Genomic DNA, 25,698 nt, shown 5'->3' with positions numbered 1-25,698 from the left:
CCCGGCTTTCCTCCCTTTGCAATACATTGACTTTCTGTCACAGGTTTCCCCCCTTCTCACCTGTCTGTGTTTTTTGTTCGAGTTCTTCGATGAAGTCTTCTTCCGCACCGTTTGGGTGGTATATAACCCAGTGTGCGGGTCCTCGGTTTCCAGCGTGCGGTTTGTGTCCCGTCTCCAGGGTGCGTTCAGATGTCCGGGAAAAAAGTCCAGGAAATGGCAAAGAGCGCACTCGGAAGGCGAGTGCAAAGGCAATCCAGGAATGCAAGGTGAGGACAAAAAGGGGAGGATGAAAGAGGAGGAAATTCAGGGGACCGGGAACCAGGAATCAGTGGGAATCACAGTACGAACTACAGGAGCACACGTCTGACTACTGCAAGCGGTAGCGTTGAGACGTGCAGGGCCACGGGGGCGTGTCGGCTTTGTAGAGCGCAGAGCGTACAATGCAGAGACTAGCAAACAGTGTTTCATGTTCTGCGGCCATGTTGGAAGTACTGCTGAGTTCAGTCCCCTATGGGTCAGGGACCACGAAGTCCAGAAGGGACGCGTCCAGTGGTTCTTGACACTTGCCAGTATGCATGGCCACCAGAAGAGAAGGTACTCGGAAGCAGATCCTCACACCATTACACAGCGTTGCATGATGACACCAGAAATGCCCACAATCCCACTCCACCACAATGAGTGCAGGAGCTGCGGGGTGATTAACGAATACTCAGTGAAAGTGGAGAGGTGGCAGACTAATGAGAGAGAGATCACGTAACAGCCAGTCGGTGATGGGAGGTTTATTTCTGGTAAGATCCTGACGCCTTTTTGGAAAACTGTTATGTTGTGTATGTTACTTGGCATTTATATAGCGCCTTATGTATCATTGGTATGATCTCAAAGTGCTGGTAGGTTGAACGACCCTCAGGAACTGCAGTTCAAGTCTGTGGACAGAGAGAGTGTTGTATGGTGCGTGGGCACACCGGATATGTGTGCAGCTAGTGTGGTTGTTGCATGATGGCTGCTTCTTAGCGGTAGGTGTGATGGTGAGGAAATCAGTTGGATGTGTTCAGTTTGGAGGGTGGACACTCGGACTGAGTTCTGGCTACGTTAGGCCCGAGGAGACGCCTAAGATAGCTGGTATGTGCTCAACTAGCTGTGTTTTATTAGGATGATGAGGTGTTCATGTCATGTTAGTATAATAACAGCTAGGCCAAATGTGTCATAGTACTGCTGTGTTCTAGTTGAATAGTTTAGTTTAGTTTAGTTTATTATTTATAATGCGCAGTTATACCCAGGGGTATCAGGGCGCAGCATGTACAAGAATATGCGAAACTTGGTTACAAGGTGTAAAAAGTACAAATTGGCGTAGGGAGAATGTACAGAACAGCAGAGAAAACAATCAATATATACAATATATACACAATAGGAGTGGCAAGCATACAAGTGCGGATCACATGGGGAGTAACCTTGGCCTTTAGTTGTCTGGGAGGTCCTTCATTTTCAGCCATGAGATGACCTTAGAGCGGAAGTTCAGGTAGGGCATGTCTGCTCTAAAGTTAGGGGGCAAAGAGTTCCAAAGTTTGGCTGCTTTTACCGGGAAGCTGTTACCTCCTATGGTGGCAAGTTTATAATTTGGGATAGAGAGGCAGTCTTTGTAAGCCGTTCTGAGGGGTCTCGCGGAAATATGTCTCTGGAACCTGTTGATCAGGTAGATCGGGCGGCATTGTTAAGGGATTTGTAGGTGAGTGAAGCCGTTTTTAGGAGAATTTTATCTCTGGTGGAGAGCCAATTGTTCTGTTGACTGAGTCCTGATATATGCTCTCTTCTGGGGATACCTAGAGCTGCTCTCAGGGCATTATTCTGGAGAGTTTGTATCTTGCTAGTGGTAGCCATGGAGGATCCCAGGTAAAGGGCATTACAGTAGTCAAGGCGGGATAGTATGAGGGCTCTAGCGATTGTAAGACAGCTGGTATCTGACAGAAATGGTTTAGCTGAGCGGATAAGTTTGCACGTGTATGCAGATGAGGATGCCAGTGAACTCAATTGTCTTTTGAAGGAGAGGGTAGAGTCTAAGTAGAAGCCCAAAGTTTTAACCTCCTGTCCAACTTTTATTTTGTTCCCATCTATCTTGAAGGAGTTGTAGGCCGGGCTAAGTTTCCTTAGACTGTGTGTTGTGCCCATGATGATAAGCTCTGTTTTCTCATCATTCAGGCATAGTCCGTGGGTGGCCATCCATGCCTGGATGATGATGTACACCCTATTTAGCAAGGCCAAATCCTTTCCATAATCTCCAGAAAGCGGAAGGAGGATCTGAGTATCATCTGCATAATTAGTGTAGGTGATACCAAGATGATCCAGATCATCGAAAAGGGGCTTGGTAAATATGTTGTACAGTGTAGGGGAGACGCAGGAGCCCTGTGGTACACCACAAGTGATGGGTATGGGATCTGCTGCAGCTGTGGGCGAGAAGACCCTCATAGTCCTACCGTTAAGGAATGAGGTGATCCAAGAGATGGCCTCGGGCGAGAAGTGTGCTGCTGTGTGGAGATGTGAGCATAGGACAGAATGGTCGACCAGATCGAAAGCAGCAGAAAGGTCAAGGAGGAGGAGCAAGGCAACTTGTCCTTTGTCCCTGAGTGTGTCAATCTGAGCTTTCAAGTCGATGAGTGCAGTCTCAGTCCCGTGTAGTGGGCGGAAACCTGATTGTCTGGATCCTAACAGGTGGTGTTCTTCGAGGTGTCTCTGTATTTGAACGTAGGCGACCTTGTCCAGGATTTTTAGTAAAAAGGGAACAGTTGTTATAGGTCGGTAATTGGTAGGTATGGCTGGGTCAAGAGTGGGTTTTTTCAGTAATGGAAGTACCCAGGATTGTTTTAGATTCGTGGGGATGGAGCCAGTGGTGAAAGAGGCGTTGATCAGTTTCGTAATGAAGGGTGAAAGATCACGAGCAGCGTCTTTGATAAGCTGTGCTGGGCAAAGGTCTCCCTGGCAGTTAGAGGGTTTCAAGGACAGGATAATTTTTTCTATGTCGAGAGTATTGACTTTTGAAAATTTGAAGCGGGTGGGGTCTGTGGTTGCGCACTTGTCTGGTCTCCTAGAGGGGGGCAAGTCTTTTAAGGTCGCTTTTTTGCTAGAGATTTTAGTTTGGAGGGTCTTGATCTTATTGGCCAGGGCATTCTGAATTTCTGAGCACCAGTTTTTATCTTTGGTGCAGGTATCAATGGGTAGTATGGGGGTTTCGACTTCTTTAAGAATGGAAAAGAGTTCTTTCATATTGGACTTGGCAGATGATATGCGAGAGTCAAAGGAAGTTCGTTTGGCTATATAAATTTCTTTTTTGTAGAGTGCAGTTATTTTAGATAGATTGAGTTTGTTAGCAGCTGAAGGACATTTTTTCCAAGTAGTCTCACAGTTTCTCTTTTGTTGCCTCAAATTTTTGAGGAATGGTGTATACCATTTGTTGAGGTGTGATTTCTGTTTGCTGGGTCTGAGTTTGAGAGGGGCGATAAGGTCCAGTGCTGTTGCCATGGCTTTATTATATTCCTCCACTAGGATCTCTGGGTCTGTGTTGTCCGGAAGTGAATCAAGTATGGGGAGAAGGTTCGGGATGAGTCTTCCTGCGGTAATGTTTTTCTTGTTTCTGGTAAGAATAGGTGGGGCTGTTGTGGTAGGCGTAGGTGTAGGTCTATCGGTGGTTAGACAGAACGAGACTAGGTGATGGTCGGACCAGATTAACGGTGAGATATTGGTGATGTTTGCTACACAGTTGTAATCAGCCACCCAATCGAGTATTCTGCCTTTCGAGTGAGTGGGGGCCATGCTTCTTTGCGCGAAGCCTAGTTCAGTAAGGGTGGTGGCAATAGAATTGGATATAGGGTCTGCTGGGTCGTTGTAGCCTAGGTTGAAGTCCCCCAAGGTGAGGACTTGAGATGAGGTTTTAAGATTGCTAGTTAAGATGGCGTTGAGGTCTTCATCGAAGGTACTGATGGGTCCTGGCGGACGGTAAATTAGGTGTATGGTAAGTGTTTGGGTGTTGTTGAGTGGGACTTTGACTGACAGGTTTTCGCAGGATTGGACAGTGTTGAGTGTAGCAAGTCTCATGGGTAGGCTGAGTTTATGTATAATAGCGACACCGCCTCCTCTGGAGTTAGGGCGATCTTGCCTCAGGATGGTGTACTTATCTGGGACTGCTAGCATGATCATGGGGCCTGCTGCAGGATGTAACCAAGTCTCGGTGATAGCCAGGAAGTCTAGGTCGTCTTTGAGGATCAAGTCTGCTATTTCTATAGCATGTGCTACTAAGGATCTAGCATTGATCAAGGCTCCTTTGATTTTAGGGCTGACTGTGGTGTATAGGAGAGAGCAATGATGGTGTATAGGAGAGAGCAAGCATAGTAGTGTTATGTGGTGGTTATAGGTAAAGCGCTTGCGACCAAGCACGAGAGCAGGACAGGGGGCGTACATAGCGGCATACGTATATAAAGTGACAGGATGGGTAAGGGTAGAAATGTGATACAGATAGCACAGGGATACAGGTACATAGCATAAACATAGCATAAATAGGAGACACACGGATATATTCAGAGATATATCCACTCCATTCACTCTATCCTTTCCAACCACTCTATCCACCTTTTCCATCCGTTCTAACCAATCCATCCGTTCTATCCTCTCTCTCCGATCCATCCACTCCATCCGTTATATACAAGACCATTGGGGTCTAAAGGGTTAAATGCACGAAAGACCTAGATGGAAGTGCAGGTAGTCTTTAGGCCCCTTCAACATCAGTAACACACCTAACTAAGAGGCAGTCCAAGCCCTGAGAAGAGAGGAGCCTTGTGCTCAACAGTACATGCAGTGCAAGCGCACGCGGTTGTTCCAATGGGCAAAACGGGGTCTCTTCAGGGGTCTCTAGCCGCTAAGGAAGGTGGATGAGGCAATGAAGAATAAGTTCCCACTATTCAGGGAGGACCTCCACTTAAAGGCAGAGGCAGTTCCAGAGTGTAGGATTGAGTCGCTAGTTCGCACTAGCAGTGGAAAGGAAGAGACGCTCAGGAGCCATTTGTGCGTAAAAAGGGGCCCTGGTGCTAGGGGTCACCGGTTAGTGTTGGAAGTACTCACCGGTCCCAGGCGCTCTCGGACCGAAACTTCGCCAGTTCAGTCCACTTCGCTTGCAGGTTCGAACGCGGCAAAAGGACGTCTCTGCAGCTTTCAGTTCCTGAGATACAGTGAGGATTCCCAAACGGGACAGTGGCGATTTCTCCGGTCCGGGTGGATGGATCGACCTGGTTTCACTGCAGCAGGCTTCAGGGGTAAGAGGGTCACAAATGCAGCGCACATGCAAAGGTTGTTGCCGCGGCAGGGCAACACGGTAACCGCATATGCTCCGGTCCTGGCACACTCATCTCACTTCAGACCTGGGAATGCCAAGTGTATGAAATTTGGTGTGAAAGTGCCCTGGACACAGAGCTAGCAGTATACCAAGTTTTGAGTGCCTCCTCGAAACGGCGGCGTTGACAGAGCAAAGGTCCTGCGTAAACTGGTCAGTCCACTGGATGGCCCAAGGACACTTCTGAGAAAGCTTAATTGTAGGGTTTGATGAAGGTGCCGAGAATAGTTGGTCTCACTATTTTAATGGGATGAAGTGTCTTCGCAGACCTTCTAGGACGACCGGATGCAGAGGGGTCCCACGGGACGACAGCGGACTCAGGGTGCCAAACCTTCAAGCGGGTCACTAGTGGTTCCTCGACTCAGCTTCGTAGTTTCAGGATACTTGGATCCTATCCTTCGTTCAGTGAGAACTCCAGAGATCGACATAGTATGGGTGTTTTCAGCCTCCTCTTATCCAAAGTTCCCTTCGCGCCAAAACGGAGAAGACCCAATGGGGAGATCTGCTCACAAACACACACTCCATATGTGGACCATTCATGGACCACGGTGATCCCAGGCATTCACAGCACTCCAGACTCTCTGGCACCCAGCATGTGTATTGGGAACAGACATCGCAGCCCACATCCTGGACACACGCACACAAGGCTGCAGGAGCCCGTGAAAGCTTGGCATTTCACAGGAAACTGCATGTCCAAATAAGGACTGACCCATGTTGACTCGACCTGGGGAAGGTGAAGGGGCAAGATGGCCAAAGGACAGGACAAAGAACCTTGTGGCATGGCCATTTTGGAGCCAGGCCACCTATTCGTGCCAAACACGGTTAACGCAGTTAACATAGCAGTAAAGGGTTAAAAATAATGTGAAAAGATAGCTGCCAGCAGTCCTGTCCATGACACATCTGCACAGTTCATAAAAAGTCCAGCGAGAGTATCTAGGGCCTTTGGAAATTGACTACAGACCCAAGTGCACTGTACTGGAAGGTACATTATACACTTGTTACATGTTGCAGAAAAGTTGCAAAATGGGAAAAGGACGAAGGGAAACAAAGTCTCCCAGCACTGACTGTCTTAAGGGCATGTCAGTTTCCTCATAAAATTGAGTAAAAGCCCAGAGGAGTGCAGCTGAAGGCGGTGCTTCTCTGGCAAAGTCAGTCTACGGTGTCTAAACAGCAAAACAAAAGTTTGGGGGTGTACACATGGAGGGAAAATTACATACAATTCTGAAATCTTTCCTAACACCCCCCCCCCCCCCACCTTCATGGCGATGCACTTTGGGAAAGAAAGAGTGGAGATCATGATGGCCAGGAAGCAAAGGCGCCACCAAGCCAAGAAGGGAATAGGAGATTCTCCTGAAGCTCTCTGTCTCAGCCTGAGCTGAGACAGAGAGCTTGTGATGTCTGTGTTAAGGTCATCCCCTGCTAACCCCAAGTGCCCCCTACTTATGCTCCTGGTCTGTGAAGCTCCCATCCTTACCTCATTTCCCACATCTCTTTTTAGCAAAGGCCTTTGCAACCCCCTGCTACAGGCACAGCTAATGCATAGCCCCTCAATTACACAGTCCGGGAAATGCTATTAATTGTGTGAATATATCATTTGTCCAGTGCCTTTCACCATTGGTATGGTCCCAACGCGCTGTAGGTTGAACTCCCTCAGAGGACCGAAGTCCATGTGTGGTAATTTGCTCAAGGAATTTAGAATGCGTGTGTCCTTTTTACCCTAAGCAAAGTTGGGTGGGGTGGCCAGGTGTCATGAGTCACTGCCCTTGGTCCCTGTGGTCATCTTGGGGTTTGTCACCACAGGTCTTCTATACTGCGGCCCTACCCAATATGGGGTAATTCATGTCCTCTGCATGGTCTAGTGTTTCGGATCAGCCATTTCTGTCCATTACCACTTCCGGTTCGCACCTCGCATATGGCGGCATCCTTGCATCTCAACAGTAGCATTTGGCTTTCCCAGTTCAACACTTCTTTTTTTTCTCCATCCTGACGTGTGCTATCCTTCAGCCTTCCCGCTTCAGTCCTTGTCCTGGTATCCTTCCTGCTTCAGTCCTTGTTCTGGTATCCTTCAGGCTTCCGGCTTCAGTCCTCGTCCTGGTATCCTTCTCACTTCAGTCCTCGTCCTGGTATCCTTCAGCCTTCCCGCTTCAGTCCTGGTATCCTTCCCGCTTCAGTCCTCGTGCTGGTATCCTTCCTGCTTCAGTCCTTGTTCTGGTATCCTTCAGCCTTCCCACTTCAGTTCTCGTCTTGGTATCCTTCCCACTTCAGTCCCCGTCTTGGTATCCTTCCCGCTTCAGTCCTCGTCTTGGTATCTTTCCCACTTCAGTCCTCATCCTGGTATCCTTCCCGCTTCAGTCCTCGTCCTGGTATCCTTCCCGCTTCAGTCCTCGTCCTGGTATCATTCCCGCTTCAGTCCTCGTCCTGGTATCCTTCCCGCTTCAGTCCTCGTCCTGGTATCCTTCCCACTTCAGTCCTCGTCCTGGTATCCTTCAGTCTTCCTGCTTCAGTCCTCGTCCTGGTATCCTTCAGTCTTCCTGCTTCAGTCCTCGTCCTGGTATCCTTCCCGCTTCAGTCCTCGTCCTGGTATCCTTCAGTCTTCTCACTTCAGTCCTCGTCCTGGTATCCTTCAGCCTTCCCGCTTCAGTCCTGGTATCCTTCCCACTTCAGTCCCCGTCTTGGTATCCTTCCCGCTTCAGTCCTCGTCTTGGTATCTATCCCACTTCAGTCCTCATCCTGGTATCCTTCCCGCTTCAGTCCTCGTCCTGGTATCCTTCCCGCTTCAGTCCTCGTCCTGGTATCCTTCAGTCTTCCTGCTTCAGTCCTCGTCCTGGTATCCTTCCCGCTTCAGTCCTCGTCCTGGTATCCTTCTCACTTCAGTCCTCGTCCTGGTATCCTTCAGTCTTCCTGCTTCAGTCCTCGTCCTGGTATCCTTCAGCCTTCCCGCTTCCGTCTTTGTTCTGGCATTCTGCTGCTAATCCTGCCTTTCTGCTTTAGATCCTTCTTCTGTAAACCTTTTCCTGTATTGTGCGGTTCCTTTCCTTGCCAGTAAACCAGCCGCTATTCAGATGTTGGAACAGCTGTGGGCTTGCAGGATTGTTCCCTGCTTCGGAAGGGTGAATCCTGTTCTTCTTTGGCGGTTTTCTCAAGGGGTTATTCTGCCTGGGGTTACTCCTTAACAGGCAGGGTGTCTTCTGGAGAGACTTGTCCATATCTCTGACTCTGATAACCCGGCGGACTCCATGTTCTGCTTCATCTGCACATGGAATATTTCAGGGGAGCTCAGCCTCGGACAGATCTGACACCAGGTCCCTACTAGCTCCACATATCGAGCAGGAAGTGGATGTGTCCTAGTGTGCGAGGGTAGTAGGTTCATCGTGTCCAGCTAGAATGAATTTCTGCCATGGGGGGACAGCTGCATTCTAATTGCAGAGGTGTTGTGTGATGTGTTGTCAGGGGTGGATTATGGTTGCAGGTGTGTGCTGGGAAGTGGCTCGCCTTCGGCTATCTTCCATAAGTATGCTGTGTGATACGTACCCATCCCCTGATGCTGGCCTCTTGTTTTCATAGTCGTGGCCGGATGATCTTTTGGAGAAGAGATTGTAACTTGAAGAGCTGGTTTTGCAAACTCTTTAAGACAAGCATATTTGTCACACAGAGGAGTGAACGCCACACTTCCACTGCACAGTCATGAGCTAGTCTTGTACTTAAGCCATCGTGCTTGAAATGTATATATTTGCTCTGTAGGCAGCGCCTTGATGACATTGGGTTAAATAGACAAAATAAAATGAACTGTTGGGATAAGAAAACACAAGTGAAATTCCAGCTAAAAAATACAGGCGAAAAATGATTCTAAATTGCACCCCACACCCTTATGGATTCAGCTAGTTGCCTTGCAGCCCTCTTTTGTTAACCCTTAATTCTTCAGTGAAGTAGTCAGTGTTTCTTGCCATCGTGGGACTGCACATTATATCTGTGGACCCAGGGAAGAGGCTCCCTAATTGAACGAGATATATATGTTTTTGTAATGTTTTCTTTCGCTGGCTATACCATCTTGGGTTCTTGCAAATCACTTGATCTTGGTTTCTTCTTTAAAAGGGGGTGAAGCTGCTGTGTTATTAGGGTATGGAAGGATTATGGTTTATTCCTTGGAAGGGAGTGATGTGGCAGTGGTATTCAGGTTTGGGGGTATTTTGGGTCTCTACCTTGGAAGGGAGTGATGTGGCAGTGGTAGTCCAGTTTGGAGGCATCTTGGGTTCTTCCTTGGAAGGGAGTGATATGGCAGTGGTAGTCCAGTTTGGAGGCATCTTGGGTTCTTCCTTCGAAGGGAGTGATGTGGCAGTGGTATTAGGTTTTGGAAGGATTATGGATTCTTCCTTAGAACGGAGTGATGTGGCAGTGGTAGTCCAGTTTGGAGGCATCTTGGGTTCTTCCTTCGAAGGGAGTGATGTGGCAGTGGTATTGGGGTTTGGAAGGATTGTGGGTTCTTCCTTGGAAAGAGTGATGCGGCAGTGGAACTCAGGTTTGGGGGTATTTTGGGTCTCTACCTTGGAAGGGAGTGATGTGGCAGTGGTAGTCCGGTTTGGGGGCATCTTGGGTTCTTCCTTGGAAGGGAGTGATGCTGCAGTGGAACTCAGGTTTGGGGGTATTTTGGGTCTCTACCTTAGAAGGGAATGATGTGGCAGTGGTAGTTCAGTTTGGAGGCATCTTGGGTTCTTCCTTGGAAGGGAGTGATGTGGCAGTGGTATTAGGGTTTGGAAGGATTATGGATTCTTCCTTAGAAGGGAGTGATGTGGCAGTGGTAGTCCAGTTTGGAGGCATCTTGGGTTCTTCCTTGGAAGGGAGTGATGTGGCAGTGGTAGTCCAGTTTGGAGGCATCTTGGGTTCTTCCTTGGAAGGGAGTGATATGGCAGTGGTAGTCCAGTTTGGAGGCATCTTGGGTTCTTCCTTCGAAGGGAGTGATGTGGCAGTGGTATTAGGTTTTGGAAGGATTATGGATTCTTCCTTAGAACGGAGTGATGTGGCAGTGGTAGTCCAGTTTGGAGGCATCTTGGGTTCTTCCTTCGAAGGGAGTGATGTGGCAGTGGTATTGGGGTTTGGAAGGATTGTGGGTTCTTCCTTGCAAAGAGCGATGCGGCAGTGGAACTCAGGTTTGGGGGTATTTTGGGTCTCTACCTTGGAAGGGAGTGATGTGGCAGTGGTAGTCCGGTTTGGGGGCATCTTGGGTTCTTCCTTGGAAGGGAGTGATGCTGCAGTGGAACTCAGGTTTGGGGGTATTTTGGGTCTCTAGCTTAGAAGGGAATGATGTGGCAGTGGTAGTCCAGTTTGGAGGCATCTTGGGTTCTTTCTTGGAAGGGAGTGATGTGGCAGTGGTATTGGGGTTTGGAAGGATTGTGGGTTCTTCCTTAGAAGGGAGTGATGTGGCAGTGGTATTGGGGTTTGGAAGGATTGTGGGTTCTTCCTTGGAAGGGAGTGATGCGGCAGTGGTATTAGGGTTTGGAAGGATTATGGATTCTTCCTTTGAAGGGAGTGATGCGGCAGTGGTATTAGGGTTTGGAAGGATTATGGATTCTTCCTTGGAAGGGAGTGATGTGGCAGTGGTATTAGGGTTTGGAAGGATTATGGATTCTTCCTTGGAAGGGAGTGATGCGGCAGTGGAACTCAGGTTTGGGGGTATTTTGGGTCTCTACCTTGGAAGGGAGTGATGTGGCAGTGGTAGTCCAGTTTGGAGGCATCTTGGGTTCTTCCTTGGAAGGGAGTGATGTGGCAGTGGTAGTCCAGTTTGGAGGCATCTTGGGTTCTTCCTTGGAAGGGAGTGATGTGGCAGTGATAGTCCAGTTTGGAGGCATCTTGGGTTCTTCCTTGGAAGGGAGTGATGTGGCAGTGGTATTGGGGTTTGGAAGGATTGTGGGTTCTTCCTTGGAAGGGAGTGATGTGGCAGTGGAACTCAGGTTTGGGGGTATTTTGGGTCTCTACCTTAGAAGGGAGTGATGTGGCAGTGGTAGTCCAGTTTGGAGGCATCTTGGGTTCTTTCTTGGAAAGGAGTGATGTGGCAGTGGTATTGGGGTTTGGAAGGATAGTGGGTTCTTCCTTGGAAGGGAGTGATGCGGCAGTGGAACTCAGGTTTGGGGGTATTTTGGGTCTCTACCTTGGAAGGGAGTGGTGTGGCAGTGGTAGTCCAGTTTGGAGGCATCTTGGGTTCTTCCTTGGAAGGGAGTGATGTGGCAGTGGTAGTCAAGTTTGGAGGCATCTTGGGCTCTTCCTTGGAAGGGAGTGATGTGGCAGAGGTATTAGGGTTTGGAAGGATTATGGATTCTACCTGGGAAGGGAGTGATGTGGTAGTCCAGTTTGGAAGGATTATGGATTCTTCCTTGGCAGGGAGTGATGTGGCAGTGGGACTCAGGTTTGGGGGTATTTTGGGTCTCTACCTTGGAAGGGAGTGATGTGGCAGTGGTAATCCGGTTTGGGGGCATCTTGGGTTCTTCCTTGGAAGGGAGTGATGTGGCAGTGGTAGTCCAGTTTGGAGGCATCTTGGGTTCTTCCTTCGAAGGGAGTGATGTGGCAGTGGTATTAGGGTTTGGAAGGATTATGGATTCTACCTTGGAAGGGAGTGATGTGGCAGTGGTAGTCCAGTTTGGAGGCATCTTGGGTTCTTCCTTGGAAGGGAGTGATGTGGCAGCGGTATTGGGGTTTGGAAGGATTATGGATTCTTCCTTGGAAGGGAGTGATGTGGCAGTGGAACTCAGGTTTGGGGGTATTTTGGGTCTCTACCTTGGAAGGGAGTGATGTGGCAGTGGTTGTCCAGTTTGGAGGCATCTTGGGTTCTTCCTTGGAAGGGAGTGATGCAACAGTGGAACTCAGGTTTGGGGGCATCTTGGGTTCTTCCTTGGAAGGGAGTGATGCGGCAGTGGAACTCAGGTTTGGGGGCATCTTGGGTTCTTCCTTGGAAGGGAGTGATGTGGCAGTGGTAGTCCAGTTTGGAGGCATCTTGGGTTCTTCCTTCGATGGGAGTGATGTGGCAGTGGTATTAGGGTTTGGAAGGATTATGGATTCTACCTTGGAAGGGAGTGATGTGGCAGTGGTAGTCCGGTTTGGGGGCATCTTGGGTTCTTCCTTGGAAGGGAGTGATGTGGCAGTGGTATTGGGGTTTGGAATGATTGTGGGTTCTTCCTTGTAAAGGAGTGATGCGGCAGTGGTATTAGGGATTGGAAGGATTATGGATTCTTCCTTGGAAGGGAGTGATGCGGCAGTGGAACTCAGGTTTGGGGGTATTTTGGGTCTCTACCTTGGAAGGGAGTGATGTGGCAGTGGTAGTCCAGTTTGGAGGCATCTTGGGTTCTTCCTTGGAAGGGAGTGGTGTGGCAGTGGTAGTCCAGTTTGGAGGCATCTTGGGTTCTTTCTTGGAAGGGAGTGATGTGGCAGTGGTATTGGGGTTTGGAAGGATTGTGGGTTCTTCCTTAGAAGGGAGTGATGTGGCAGTGGTATTAGGGTTTGGAAGGATTATGGATTCTACCTTGGAAGGGAGTGATGTGGCAGTGGTAGTCCAGTTTGGAGGCATCTTGGGTTCTTCCTTGGAAGGGAGTGATGTTGCAGTGGTAGTCCAGTTTGGAGGCTTCTTGGGTTCTTCCTTGGAAGGGAGTGATGTGGCAGCGGTATTGGAGTTTGGAAGGATTATGGATTCTTCCTTGGAAGGGACTGATGCGGCAGTGGAACTCGGGTTTGGGGGTATTTTGGGTCTCTACCTTGGAAGGGAGTGATGTGGCAGTGGTAGTCCAGTTTGGAGGCATCTTGGGTTCTTCCTTGGAAGGGAGTGATGTGGCAGTGGTAGTCCGGTTTGGGGGCATCTTGGGTTCTTCCTTGGAAGGGAGTGATGCGGCAGTGGAACTCAGGTTTGGGGGTATTTTGGGTCTCTACCTTGGAAGGGAGTGATGTGGCAGTGGTAGTCTAGTTTGGAGGCATCTTGGGTTCTTCCTTGGAAGGGAGTGATGTGGCAGTGGTTGTCCAGTTTGGAGGCATCTTTGGTTCTTCCTTGGAAGGGAGTGATGTGGCAGTGGTAGTCCAGTTTGGAGGCATCTTGGGTTCTTCCTTGGAAGGGAGTGATGCGGCAGTGGAACTCAGGTTTGGGGGTATTTTGGGTCTCTACCTTGGAAGGTAGTGATGTGGCAGTGGTAGTCCAGTTTGGAAGCATCTTGGGTTCTTCCTTGGAAGGGAGTGATGTGGCAGTGGAACTCAGGTTTGGGGGTATTTTGGGTCTCTACCTTGGAAGGGAGTGATGTGGCAGTGGTAGTCCAGTTTGGGGGCATCTTGGGTTCTACCTTGGAAGGGAGTGATGTGGCAGTGGTATTAGGGATTGGAAGGATTATGGATTTTACCTTGGAAGGGAGTGATGCAGCAGTGGAACTCAGGTTTGGGGGTATTTTGGGCCTCTACCTTGGAAGGGAGTGATGTGGCAGTGGTAGTCCAGTTTGGGGGCATCTTGGGTTCTACCTTGGAAGGGAGTGATGTGGCAGTGGTAGTCCGGTTCGGGGGCATCTTGGGTTCTACCTTGGAAGGGAGTGATGCAGCAGTGGAACTCAGGTTTGGGGGTATTTTGGGCCTCTACCTTGGAAGGGAGTGATGTGGCAGTGGTAGTCCGGTTCGGGGGCATCTTGGGTTCTTCCTTGGAAGGGAGTGATGCGGCAGTGGTATTAGGGTTTGGAAGGATTATGGATTCTACCTTGGAAGGGAGTGATGTGGCAGTGGTAGTCCAGTTCGGGGGCATCTTGGGTTCTACCTTGGAAGGGAGTGATGCAGCAGTGGAACTCAGGTTTGGGGGTATTTTGGGCCTCTACCTTGGAAGGGAGTGATGTGGCAGTGGTAGTCCGGTTCGGGGGCATCTTGGGTTCTTCCTTGGAAGGGAGTGATGCGGCAGTGGTAGTCCGATTTGGGGGCATCTTGAGTTCTTCCTTGGAAGGGAGTGATGCGGCAGTGGTAGTCCGATTTGGGGGCATCTTGGGTTCTTCCTTGGAAGGGAGTGATGCGGCAGTGGTATTAGGGTTTGGAAGGATTATGGATTCTACCTTGGAAGGGAGTGATGTGGCAGTGGTAGTCCGGTTTGGGGGCATCTTGGGTTCTTCCTTGGAAGGAGCTGGTGGTGGGGATGTTCCTCAGGCCTGAGGAGGGGATTTCACAGGGAGGCACGCTGGTTTCTGCCCCACCTGGGCAGAGGCACGCGTGTAACGAGCAGCGTGGTGAAGCCGTGACTCGAGCCAGGACAGGGGTGATTGGGGCAGCACACATTGCCTGGCTTGCGGCGGGTTGGTAGACCGCCAAGCACGCGGTAAGGTGAACATGGCCGTTCACAGGATCGCATTCACTTGGCTCCCTCATTCCAGTGGAGACGGTCTTTTGAAGGTACTGGTGTTCGGGTTTTGGGGGGTTAAGTAGCTGCCAGGCGTCCTTTTAAGGCCTTCAATTGCGGTCAGCTCCGAAGTGACACACTATCGTACACTAGGCCTCCACTCTGGCTTTAGAATAGTCCCAGGGTCACAAAAGATAAAAGGGATGTTTGTGTTGCAGAAAACGACATTCATGTAGTGGAATAAATATCCCAGATTTCAATTTTGCAAACCAAGGTTTCTGAGCCGCGTTCTCTGCACTGCTCTTGGAGATGTTGCCCCCAAACTGCTCCAGGGGTAGTTGTGTTGTGACCGGTAAATGTACACACCTGTGAAGTCGCAACAATTCGAAAGGGAGGAGATTCTCATGCCAAGGAATGTGCCATACGCTTGGGCATGAATGGCTTTGCCCGCAGGTATTAGAAGAGGAAATCAGATGCGCTGGGCATGGAGATGTGCCCGGGCACTTCCAAAGCTTTCCTAAAGGGGCATCTTTAGGTAGAGCAAACTCCCCCAGCTGTGCCCTTCCGCCCGCTTGGCAGCAAGACCTCAGCGGGCAATCCGGTGTGGCACATGGATATAAAGCCGGCCAGCATGGCAGGAGCCCGGTGAAGTGAGTGGCGGCCAGCATGGCAGGAGCCCGGTGAAGTGAGTGGCGGCCAGCATGGCAGGAGCCCGGTGAAGTGAGTGGCGGCCAGCATGGCAGGAACCCAGGTGAAGTGAGTGCCGGCCAGCATGGCAGGAGCCCCGGTGAAGTGAGTGGCGGCCAGCATGGCAGGAACCCAGGTGAAGTGAGTGACGGCCAGCATGGCAGGAGCCCCGGTGAAGTGAGTGGCGGCCAGCATGGCTGGAACCCAGGTGAAGTGAGTGGCGGCCAGCATGGCAGGAGCCCGGTGAAGTGAGTGGCGGCCAGCATGGCAGGAGCCCGGTGAAGTGAGTGGCGGCCAGCATGGCAGAAACCCAGGTGAAGTGAGTGGCGGCCAGCATGGCAGGAGCCCGGTGAAGTGAGTGGCGGCCAGCATGGTAGGAACCCAGGTGAAGTGAGTGGCGGCCTGCATGGCAGGAGCCCGGTGAAGTGAGTGGCGGCCAGCATGGCAGGAACCCAGGTGAAGTGAGTGGCGGCCAGCATGGCAGGAACCCAGGTGAAGTGAGTGGCGGCCAGCATGGCAGGAGCCGGTGAAGTGAGTGACGGCCAGCATGGCAGGAGCCCCGGTGAAGTGAGTAGCGGCCAGCATGGCAGGAACCCAGGTGAAGTGAGTGGCGGCCAGCATGGCAGGAGCCCGGTGAAGTGAGTGGCGGCCAGCATGGCAGGCGCCCAGGTGAAGTGAGTGGCGGCCAGCATGGCAGGAACCCAGGTGAAGTGAGTGGCGGCCAGCATGGCAGGAGCCCGGTGAAGTGAGTGGCGGCCAGCATGGCAGGAGCCCGGTGAAGTGAGTGGCGGCCAGCATGGCAGGAACCCGGTGAAGTGAGTGGCGGCCAGCATGGCAGGAGCCCCGGTGAAGTGAGTGGCGGCCAGCATGGCAGGAGCCCCGGTGGAGTGAGTGGCGGCCAGCATGGCAGGAGCCCCGGTGGAGTGAGTGGCGGCCAGCATGGCAGGAGCCAGGTGAAGTGAGTGGCGGCCAGCATGGCAGGAGCCCGGTGAAGTGAGTGGCGGCCAGCATGGCAGGAGCCCTGGTAGAGTGAGTGGCGGCCAGCATGGCAGGAACCCAGGTGAAGTGAGTGGCGGCCAGCATGGCAGGAGCCCGGTGAAGTGAGTGGCGGCCAGCATGGCAGGAGCCCGGTGAAGTGAGTGGCGGCCAGCATGGCAGGAACCCAGGAGAAGTGAGTGGCGGCCAGCATGGCAGGAGCCCGGTGAAGTGAGTGGCGGCCAGCATGGCAGGAGCCCGGTGAAGTGAGTGGCGGCCAGCATGGCAGAAACCCAGGTGAAGTGAGTGGCGGCCAGCATGGCAGGAGCCCGGTGAAGTGAGTGGCGGCCAGCATGGAAGGAACCCGGTGAAGTGAGTGGCGGCCAGCATGGCAGGAGCCCCGGTGAAGTGAGTGGCGGCCAGCATGGCAGGAGCCCCGGTGGAGTGAGTGGCGGCCAGCATGGCAGGAGCCCCGGTGGAGTGAGTGGCGGCCAGCATGGCAGGAGCCAGGTGAAGTGAGTGGCGGCCAGCATGGCAGGAGCCCGGTGAAGTGAGTGGCGGCCAGCATGGCAGGAGCCCTGGTGGAGTGAGTGGCGGCCAGCATGGCAGGAACCCAGGTGAAGTGAGTGGCGGCCAGCATGGCAGGAGCCCGGTGAAGTGAGTGGCGGCCAGCATGGCAGGAGCCCGGTGAAGTGAGTGGCCGCCAGCATGGCAGGAGCCCAGGTGAAGTGAGTGGCGGCCAGCATGGCAGGAGCCCGGTGAAGTGAGTGGCGGCCAGCATGGCAGGAGCCCGGTGAAGTGAGTGACGGCCAGCATGGCAGAAACCCAGGTGAAGTGAGTGGCGGCCAGCATGGCAGGAGCCCGGTGAAGTGAGTGGCGGCCAGCATGGTAGGAACCCAGGTGAAGTGAGTGGCGGCCTGCATGGCAGGAACCCGGTGAAGTGAGTGGCGGCCAGCATGGCAGGAACCCAGGTGAAGTGAGTGGCGGCCAGCATGGCAGGAACCCAGGTGAAGTGAGTGGCGGCCAGCATGGCAGGAGCCCGGTGAAGTGAGTGACGGCCAGCATGGCAGGAACCCAGATGAAGTGAGTGGCGGCCAGCATGGCAGGAGCCCGGTGAAGTGAGTGGCAGCCAGCATGGCAGGCGCCCAGGTGAAGTGAGTGGCGGCCAGCATGGCAGGAACCCAGGTGAAGTGAGTGGCGGCCAGCATGGCAGGAACCCAGGTGAAGTGAGTGGCGGCCAGCATGGCAGGAACCCAGGTGAAGTGAGTGGCGGCCAGCATTGCAGGAGCCCGGTGAAGTGAGTGGCGGCCAGCATGGCAGGAGCCCCGGTGAAGTGAGTGGTGGCCAGCATGGCAGGAGCCCCGGTGAAGTGAGTGGCGGCCAGCATGGCAGGAACCCAGGTGAAGTGAGTGGCGGCCAGCATGGCAGGAGCCCGGTGAAGTGAGTGGCGGCCAGCATGGCAGGAACCCAGGTGAAGTGAGTGGCGGCCTGCATGGCAGGAACCCAGGTGAAGTGAGTGGCGGCCTACATGGCAGGAACCCAGGTGAAGTGAGTGGTGGCCAGCATGGCAGGAGCTCAGGTGGAGTGAGTGTCGGCCAACATGGCAGGAGCCCAGGTGAAGTGAGTGGTGGCCAGCATGGCAGGAGCCCAGGTGAAGTGAGAGGTGGCCAGCATGGCAAGAGCACAGGTGAAGTGAGAGGTGGCCAGCATTGCAAGAGCACAGGTGAAGTGAGCGGCGGCCAGCATGGCAGGAGCCCCAGGTGAAGCGAGTGGTAGCCAGCATGGCAGGAGCCCCGGTGGAGTGAGTGGTGGCCAGCATGGCAGGAGCCCCGGTGGAGTGAGTGGCGGCCAGCATGGCAGGAGCCCCAGGTGAAGTGAGTGGTAGCCAGCATGGCAGGAGCCCCGGTGGAGTGAGTGGCGGCCAGCATTGCAAGAGCACAGGTGAAGTGAGTGGCGGCCAGCATGGCAGGTGCCCCGGTGGAGTGAGTGGTGGCCAGCATGGCAGGAGCCCAGGTGAAGTGAGTGGCGGCCAGCATGGCAGGAGCCCTGGTGGAGTGAGTGGTGGCCAGCATGGCAGGAGCCCCGGTGGAGTGAGTGGTAGCCAGCATGGCAGGAGCACCGGTGAAGTGAGTGGCAGCCAGCATGGCAGGAGCCCCGGTGGAGTGAGTGATGGCCAGCATGGCAGGAGCCCCGGTGGAGTGAGTGGCGGCCAGCATGGCAGGCGCCCAGGTGAAGTGAGTGGCGGCCAGCATGGCAGGCGCCCAGGTGAAGTGCGTGGCGGCCAGCATGGCAGGAACCCAGGTGAAGTGAGTAGCGGCCTGCATGGCAGGAACCCAGGTGAAGTGAGTGGCGGCCAGCATGGCAGGAGCCCCGGTGGAGTGAGTGGCGGCCAGCATGGCAGGAGCCCCGGTGGAGTGAGTGGCGGCCAGCATGGCAGTAGCCCCGGTGGAGTGAGTGATGGCCAGCATGGCAGGAGCCCCGGTGGAGTGAGTGGCGGCCAGCATGGCAGGAGCCCAGGTGAAGTGAGTGGCGGCCAGCATGGCAGGAGCCCGGTGAAGTGAGTGACGGCCAGCATGGCAGGAGCCCCGGTGGAGTGAGTGGTAGCCAGCATGGCAGGAGCCCCGGTGAAGTGAGTGGCGGCCAGCATGGCAGGAGCCCCGGTGGAGTGAGTGATGGCCAGCATGGCAGGAACCCCGGTGGAGTGAGTTGCGGCCAGCATGGCAGGCACCCAGGTGAAGTGAGTGGCGGCCAGCATGGCAGGCGCCCAGGTGAAGTGCGTGGCGGCCAGCATGGCAGGAACCCAGGTGAAGTGAGTGGCGGCCTGCATGGCAGGAACCCAGGTGAAGTGAGTGGCGGCCAGCATGGAGCATGGCAGGAGCCCCGGTGGAGTGAGTGGCGGCCAGCATGGCAGGAGCCCCGGTGGAGTGAGTGGCGGCCAGCATGGCAGGAGCCCAGGTGAAGTGAGTGGCAGCCAGCATGGCAGGAGCCCGGTGAAGTGAGTGACGGCCAGCATGGCAGGAGCCCCGGTGGAGTGAGTGGCGGCCAGCATGGCAGGAGCCCCGGTGGAGTGAGTGGCGGCCAGCATGGCAGGCGCCCAGGTGAAGTGATTAGTGGCGGCCCCCACTTAGAGGACACCCCCGCTCTCCTTAAATGATATAATGGGATACACCTTTACCAGGTCAAACCACAGCATTTATCTGTGATTTTTTTGTAAAGGTGACATTTTTGCCCCGATTTTATTACTGCATACCGAAGAATGACCGAATGCAATGTGAGCCGGATTGGCTGCCTGCCTGAATGCCCTTCTGAATGATTGGCTGCCTGCCTGAATGCCCTTCTGAATGATTGGCTGCCTGCCTGAATGCCCTTCTGAATGATTGGCTGCCTGCCTGAATGCCCTTCTGAATGATTGGCTGCCTGCCTGAATGCCCTTCTGAATGATTGGCTGCCTGAGTGTGACCCAGCAGTGTGAATGAGAGAACACAGTGTATCTGAGGACCTCTCACTGATGGAAATTGTTCAGAAGCTGAAGTCGATACTTGATGCTTACCTTGAAGCTCAGCTAGAAGAAGGTCCTGCTGCTGCGTTCCTTTTCGCTGCAATCTGAAAGCTGTCGTGTCTCCAAGAACTGATGCAAGGGAGGACCTGGCTAGGAGACCTCTACCCAAACTACGAGGGACCATCACGCACCAGCTTACCTTCACCAAGACTCCCTGGAAGTCCATCCTCGAAAAGGCTTCCGACCGGACAGGCACCGCCGATGAATCTGAAGCGAAGCGCCCGGACATTGAATTCCATCAACATTGACCGGGGTTCAGAGATAATGCTGTAACCTCATCACCGGAGCTGCAACGCTACATTGCCTAAGACACTTTGAAATAAAGGATGGCCGAGGAGAATCCACCAGTGGGTTTCCTGCCACCCGAAGTCCTCAAAGACGCCGATGATCCAAAGCCAGCCGGGGTCGAGTCATGTTTGCCGGAGACCCAACCCCCAACCCCAGCCCTTGCTGGGCCTACGTTCTTCATTTGACTCTTTGCAGCAACAAACTATCATAATCAAGGTGCACTGCACGCCTCTTCTTCTCAGGATGTCCACAACCGATCGTTGACGAGCACCGCAAAGACTGAAGCCACTTGCCTGACGTTATAGTTCATCTTTTCTTTGTGGAATCCCGACGATCCGTGGCTCCTGCCTTTAAAGGGACTTCACTCAAGAAGGATCCATCGACGGCCCAACATCATTCTGCTCAACCAGGTATATTGGAGTAGTAGAACCTTCTCAGAAGGAAACAAGACTCTTTTAAACAATATATGGACTGGGCTTGTCAATATCCTTTATTTACAGGTTGCCCAGGTTGGTGGGGTGGGGGGTCCTCACACAGAACTGTCTAGTGGTAGGGACTCAGTATTCTGCCATTTGTTTAACAACTTGTTTCCCTCCCAAGTCTATGGTTGATACCTTTTGCTATTGATTTGTATGGCATTTGAAATGTCAGCAGTTAGTGCATTTTAATGGAGTCTAAGAATATTATGGTACCACATAGAAAGTAGAAAGTGTACATTTATCATTATAGTATTGCGAGCACAAAATGTGTTATTATATGCGTATATGACTTGACCCTTATTTATATAAAGAACTGTGTTATCGCTAACCTAGTATGTGTACCTCCCTTTTGTGGGGAGCCTGGGGACTACACTGTACTTAAGAACCAGCCTGCATCACCTCCTGAGAGCTTGAGCCTTGGTTGCTCATCCATGTTTACCATACAGAGAATCTTGGCTGGGGTCCTCTGTGTCTCTCCTCTGCCATATAGAGAGCAGGAGTACAGACTCTTCCTCCAGTTTACACTCTGGTTCTGACAAACCCGAGCTCTTCAATTTGGAAGATTGGGATTCCGAAACCTGCCTCATTGCTTCATTCATTCATTCATTCATTCACTGGATCGGTAAGTAACAGCAAGTATTGCCTCATCAATTTTGCCTACACACGTGAAACATTTTGCTGTGTTGTTTCAGGCCTGTTGTTTCTCAAACATGTTCATGCCGTATTTCTCACAGTGCGCATAATTTGCTTTTGCATGAACCTCTCCATTTTGGTTCACGCTGGAAATCCATTTGTCTTCACGCGCATGCTCCTTGCGTTGTGCTTTGCCCCGAATGATGAACTCCGGGTTTCGTGTGCATCTGCGTAACATCATGAATAACGTGATCTATGCGGGTGCGAGTGCATCACGCAAGTGCTTTATGCTTTATGGTTTATGCTTTGTATCATAACAGGGGTCTGCGAGAATGCAAAATATTCGAAACTGGTAGGTGCTGTAAGTAAGTCATGGTATCGGAGGAAAACAGACACAAGTGAGCACAGTTCAAGTGTGCTAATTGAACTTTATCAGGGGTGTGAAAAATACCTAACCTAAATCTAATATGGGAGCAAGCTATGACCATCAAAAAATAATAGTCCTAGTGGAGTCTAGTCAAATAAAAACGGCCTTCACTAAAAAAGAAAAACATTGCCAATCCTTACCGCTATGCTACAAAATAGTGTGGACAATGTTCACAAAAAGAAAAGTGTTCACAAAACAAGTCGGGATGTTATGGCCGCATTCTCCCTTCCCCACGTTTTTAGCACTGTACAAGGTGGGTCACTCTAGCACACTCCTCGGCTTCTCTGGCACAAGGTCAAAGTTCCTTTCACCAACATCAGGGCATTCTGTGCCAAGTCTCTTTTGTGAAACGTTTCTTGCCCCAGAGGCAGTGGTCGAAGTGGGCGGGAGCGGTCGGGAGCGGTGCTCCTCTACTTCTTTTAATGAAGTTTTACCGTTCATATACTTTTATTTTAAAAAGAAACCGTTCCGGGACGGTTTCGTTAGAAAATAAAAGTGTAGGAAGCAGTTGAAACTTGCACTTTCAGTGCAGTGCACTGAACATTCCATTAACCTGCCACGCATGCATTTTGGGGTTTATATTGTGCATGGGAGGGGGTGCGGCGATGGGGTTTGCGGGGAGCGGTGCAGACCAATAGGGAACATAGCTCCACTACTTCTTTTCAAACACTTCGACCACTGCCCAGAGGACCTGATGTACCATAAACAACAATCCTTCCTCAATATTCACGTCATGCGATTAACTCTTCACCCTGGGTCCCCCTCAGTTGGGCTCTGAGCCTTTCACCATTAGCCTCCCACAGTCTGGTTCAGACCAACTTCAATTTGTAGGCATCCCTCAGTCGGGTTCAAATTTGCAACAGCAATATCTTCTCATGCGTGTTACTGTTGACCCAGGATCCCCCTATTCCTGGTTCATCAGACCCCTTTTCTACAAATGGTCCCACTCAGTCGGGCTCAGACCAATTTCAGTTTACAGACAATAAAAGACTTTCGAATGTGCACAGGATTCAGTGTAACCCGCTGCAGGAGCACTTCAATTTCACAGTTAAATAATTCTTCCCTGCTCAGGGGGGCATCACACAGACAGAGACCTTCCAGTGAGCACCCATGTGGTGCTGGACCACTCTGTATCTGTTATACAAGTTCTCTTAAATCATACAATGTTGCTGCTTGCAACCTTGAGCAGAACAGTCTGGTCTGTTATCAGTTTCTCCAACTCACCGGCTGTGTGGTAGCCCAGCACTGCTGCCTCCATTCCAGGAGGAATAGGAGGAGGAAGAGGAGGAAGAGGAGGAGGAGTAATCCTCATCCCAGGGCACCACTCCTCCAAACTCCTACTTCAGTCCTTGAACTTCTGTCGCCAGTCCAGGGCCCTGAGAAGGACTCACAACAGCCACCACAAGCACAGAATTGGAAGAGGGAAGACACCACTGTACCAGCAGATGACGCCGTACCGAATCGGATTCTGAGGAAGCCAGCATCATCGCCCTGGAGGATGATTAGCAGGAGACATCCTTCACAGGGCTTGACCTTCTTTCCCAGTCAAGGGACCTGTAAGCAGTGTCTGCAACACTGACAGCAAGCAGCAGGAGGATGAAGAGGGGGACCAAGTATCACCACCATCAAAGAAGCTTAGAGGGGCAGCAACCACCACCTCTTCCATCCAGCCCAGAAGCCGGCACCAGAGCACCAATAGTTGGCAAACCAGCAGCCACTCCTCCACCACAGGACTATCCGTCACCCACTGCCCCAGTGTACCAGCAGCTGCAGTACCAACGGCTATGCCCACCACTATTGTACAACCATCTCCTACCTCCTCTGCCAGTCCATCAGCTCCCACCACCACTGCCGGACCATCAGCTTCCTGCACCTCTGCCAGTCCATCGGCTCCCTGCACCTCTGCCAGTCCATCGGCTCCCACCACCACTTCCGGACCATCAGCTCCCACCACCACTGCCGGACCATCAGCTCCCTGCACCTCTGCCAGACCATCAGCTCCCACCACCACTGCTGGATCATCAGCTCCCACCACCACTGCCGGACCATCAGCTCCCTGCACCTCTGCCAGACCATCAGCTCCCACCACCACTGCTGGATCATCAGCTCCCACCACCACTGCCGGACCATCAGCTCCCACCACCACCGGACCCTCACAGCCACCACCAGATCAGCGGGCCCAGGACCACCACAGGATGAAACACGTGGACCTAGGACCATTCCACTTGAAGTCGACATGATGAAGCCTGCAATAAGGGTAATCTAACTATAGTGCGGCTAAGAATTTTGGTGCAGAGACTCCAAAGATTCTGAGGGCCCAGCAGCACCACCAGTGACAACGGCCTCAGGCAGAGCATCCACCACAAACGCCACTGCAAGAACTACGACCTCCACCACAACGACTGGCACAGCAGCAAAGAGGGACACCGCTTCTGAAAGTGCCTCCAGCCAGGAGCCTACAACCTCCGGTTAGAACCACAAGTGCACCAGTGAAATGCAGTCATCAGGCTCCTGATGTTCCTGTTCTATTGGGTTGTGGGATCCCATTAGTGCTGATACAGGGCTGCAATCATGCCGGCTACATCTGGGGTGTGGCAAGATGCTGGTTCAAAATGTGTTGACTACTACCAGTGAAAACATCAAGACGCTCCACCCTGAAGACTACCGGTATATGAGGAATGAGGAGCGACTCATCGAGCAGAGGAGTGCCCCATCCCCGGTTGACACTAAGCAGAGCAGAGGAGAACAGGACCCGAAGGAGCCAGATGATGCCTTGTGAGTGCGTGCGTGTGCCCGCATACTTTCCCAACTAACCATCACTTTGTCTTTTGTTTTCTACTCAGGACCGTAAGGAAGTGGTGGCGGCGTCGCAAAGGGAGGCGACGAGAAGGAATCTGACAGATCAGCACTCCAGGACCGCTAGAATACAACTCTTGATTGTTTTTTTTTTACTCTCTCCCTTTGTCTTTTACACATAAGCACACAGGCTTTGCCGACTACACCTTTGTCTTATGATTTGTTATTAGAATGCAAACTGTGGTGGGTCCCAAACATGCCAGCGTGGATTGGGACTGGTTTGCTAGAGTGAAATCAGTCACAAATAAGCAAAGGTCCCGAAGCTGTGTGCAAAACCACAAAAGGGCCCATCAAAATAGTGCAGTTGTAGCACACATTTTCTTACATTGCAACATTTTGGCGGCAGCGGAACTCTAACGCTGATTCAGTGGCAGTGGAACTGTAATGCTGATTCGGTGGCAGCGGAACTGCAATGCTGATTCGGTAGCAGCGGAACTGTAACGCTGATTCGGTAGCAGTGGAGCTGCAACGCTGATTGAGTGGCAGCAGAACTGTAACGCTGATTCGGTAGCAGCGGAACTGTAACGCTGATTCTGTGGCAGCGGAAATGTAACGCTGATTCGGTAGCAGCAGAACTGTAACGCTGATTCGGTGGCAGTGGAACTGTAACGCTGATTTCGCAGAACGGACAGAAGCAGATTCCAGTGTGCATTTCGCACGTTTCGCCCACCCCTAATTCGAGCAATAACTCTTCTATGCACCTGGGCCTTGCATTGGGTTCCGTGAAACGCCTCCATCTGAAACACAGAATGACTACTAAGATAGAACATGGACCTGCCCATTGCTTCTGCATGTTTATGTTCCATGATTTGCACAGAACGATCAGCACTCCCCCCCCCCCCCCCCCGAATGTCCACATGTAACATGCGGGAGGTGTAGGGCCGCGGCGTACCCCATCCTTCCTCGCCTCCCCCACCTGCTTCATCACATGGTAATAAACCCCATGAGGTGCCCCTCTTCACCGACTATTGGGGCGGTAGGGAGGTCCTTCCTTGGCGCCACCCTTCATTCATTCATTCATTCATTCATTCATTCATTCATTCATTCATTCATTCCTTTCTCAATGGAAAGTGTCAGAAGGTACACCTG

The 25,698-nt window shown here is 52.4% G+C and overlaps 1 protein-coding gene across 3 annotated transcripts in view; it reads left to right on the top strand.

The window, feature by feature from the left end:
* LOC138570308 (cytosolic phospholipase A2 gamma-like) overlaps positions 1 to 25,698 on the top strand; it is a 642,279-nt gene that overhangs the window by 170,617 nt on the left and 445,964 nt on the right. The gene's annotated exons all lie outside the window — the stretch shown is intronic.

The sequence above is a fragment of the Ambystoma mexicanum genome, chromosome 2q (genome assembly GCF_040938575.1).
Source record: "Ambystoma mexicanum isolate Mex_15411 chromosome 2q, UKY_AmexF1_1, whole genome shotgun sequence".
Taxonomy (NCBI): domain Eukaryota; kingdom Metazoa; phylum Chordata; class Amphibia; order Caudata; family Ambystomatidae; genus Ambystoma; species Ambystoma mexicanum.
The sequence above is the reverse complement of the archived record's forward strand: the minus strand, read 5'-3'. Positions and strand labels throughout refer to the sequence as shown.